We start from the raw sequence: 2,747 nt of genomic DNA on the forward strand, positions 1-2,747 counted from the left end.
GAGGCCGGAAGCCCCGCCCCGCTCAGCCAATCGCAAGCGAGAGGGAGAGGCGGCGTCCAATCACGGGATTGGTCCCCACCCCCCGGGGAGGCCTCGGCCGGTCAATGGGAGGGCTGGATGCAGCCTCTCCGCTCGCCGCCGCCGGCCAATTGAAGCGCAGCCTCTGTGTCGTCAGGCTGAGTGGCGGTGACACCAAGCGAGAGGCCCGTTGAAAGTTTCTCCTCCACTCTCGGGCCGGCCTTTGGGTGAAATATGCATGAGGTTTATTGAATATTCATGAGCGCCGGGGCGGAGCGAGCGCTGGGATTGGTCGTGGGACGGGGCGGTGTAGTGCCAATGCCTCGCGTGCGCGTTCTCTCCCCCCATGCTACCCAAGTGCGCATGCGCGGGCAGCCGCACACCTTTAGTTGCACATGTGCGTGTACACACACGCACATATACACATACTGCTATAGTACACACACACACATGCACCCCCTCTGTATTACACCCCACTGTATTACACGTTACCCCCTGTATTACACCCCCTCCCTCTGTATCACATACACAATTCCTTTATTACACCCTTCCTGTATTGCCACGCCCCTTGCATTACTCAAGCTGGCACGCCAGTGTTCAGCCCTCAGTAATCAGCCCTGCTGAGAGCCTGGAGGTGCTTTGCACTAACCTGGCTGGCCTGATTCTGCTAGCCAAGGTCCCACACCTCTTGAGTCTTGAACATCCCTTTTCCCTGCCTTTTTGATGCGCTGGGTGTGGCACTTTGTTTCTCCAAAAGCAGTTCAGTCTGAATCACGGTGGGCAGCACCTGAGAAGCAGACTGTGAGGGCCAGTTTCATGGGAGTTGAGATGCCCAAGGCAGCGATCGCACCCTGCAATAAAAAGGCCACCCCAGGAATGGTCACACTCAAGTTTCCCTGCCCTCTACTTGCTCCTTATCTCAGGGAAATGGGTGGAAATACAGACATTTGAACCTGGACTGTATAAAAGTCTGCCACACACTGGCATAGATGTGGGAGTTCTGCCTCCAAAACCAGTCTATACCTGTAACAGAACAGAAGTTCAGCCATGTAGACTGGTTTAAAAATGGAGGAACCCAGTCTAAATTTGTCCCCCCCCCTCCCCCCAAGCTGCCCACAAAGGGTGAATGTGTCTTTTGTTCACTACCCACTGAAACTACACTGCTTGCAGAAAACTGTATAAATTAAATCAATTCCACCTAGCACGGTTTGAATGTCTGTACCTAGCCTTTGTGTTAGACCACGGCTTGTCAATCAGAAGTATGCATACTCCCGGGGAGTATTTGGAAAGCGGCTAGGGGGTACATGCAGGTGGGCAGGGATGGAGCACAGCCACCCACCATCCCATGCCACGCTGCCACCTCCCAGGAGCAGGGCTGTGTGGGGGCAAGGGCAGTGGCTCCCCTCTACAGGCTGCATAGGCGCTGTCTGGCCAACTGGATGCAGGAGGTGGAGAGCTCATATGCGAAGATAGTGACTGCTGCCATCCACCACCACATGCAATCCCCCCACCCCCGGCTCTGCATCTGGCTGCCACTACCCCCACGCACCCACTCCACCAGAAGTGTACCCAGCAGGAATACACTCCTTTAAAAAGGTTGAAAACCCCTGTGTTAGACTCTCTTAGTTCATTCCGTAAAAGGCTTGAGTATGTCACTAGGGATCGGTTTTATAGCTATGTTGGTCTGAGACAAAGAGGAATCCAAAACTGTAAAACTCTTGGTTCAGAGGTGATACCTTTTATTACACCAACTAGAAAATAGTAACAATTGAGCAAAAAAAGATTTTTTTTTGTGCTGTTTTCTAGTTGGTCTAATGAAAGGTATCACCTTTGAACCAAGAGTTCTGTATTCCTGAGAATGTCACTAGAAATCTATGCAGCATGATCCAGAAGAGCAAAGTGTTTCCTTTCCTCCATTCTTCTTAATAAGTTCTGTTTGATTTGGAGAGGTGACCTTTACTGCTTTGGGATACACTGTATCCGCTGCTTAAGGATACACAATAAACTCTTTTACTATTCTGAAAGAGTTGATTGTCCTTAAAATTCCTGAAAAAATATGAGAGTATTTCTTCCTGTCGTCAATCCAGGATTAAGCTTTGATGTTAACATAGGGATGTCAAATTCATTTGGCCCAGTGGGCTGAATCTGGACCACAGAGCTTCCTACAGGCTTGATCCAAACCATCATGTGGATCAGACAGCCTGTGAGTAGTAGCGGTGCTCATTCCCAACGCTCTGGAACTCAGGAGCTATCACCACAGTCATTCACCCTGACTCCCTTTTCGCTGGCCAGTGATCTTAGTTACCGAGGCAAATAACAACCCAGATTTTGGCAGTGTGTAATGGAAGCAGAGGCAAAGGGAAAGAGGAGAGGTGAGCAGGATTAATTCCCTGGGTTCTGAAGCTACAGATCTAGCAACAACAGGGATTAGCATCACTGCCCAAGGGCTTTGGCAGTCATGGTGACAAGCCCTCAGAATGAATCAGGTTTGTGGAAATGAGTGGCTCAATCCATGAGAAACCTTGTGGGCTGGATGACCCACCACTCCACATTGGATTTGGTCTATGGGCGGTATGCTGGACACCCCTGATGTAACAGGGGAGATGACACCTCCTCCGGTGGGCTTTAAACTAGGCTCGTCGAGCGAAGGGGTAGACGAGGGTGGAGGAAACATCAGACTGCCAGACCAAACAGCACCCACAACTACAGCCCAGCCCAGACCAACGAGT

The sequence above is a fragment of the Crocodylus siamensis genome, chromosome 3 (genome assembly GCF_052110815.1).
Source record: "Crocodylus siamensis isolate JL-2025a chromosome 3, ASM5211081v1, whole genome shotgun sequence".
NCBI classification, from domain to species: Eukaryota; Metazoa; Chordata; order Crocodylia; family Crocodylidae; genus Crocodylus; species Crocodylus siamensis.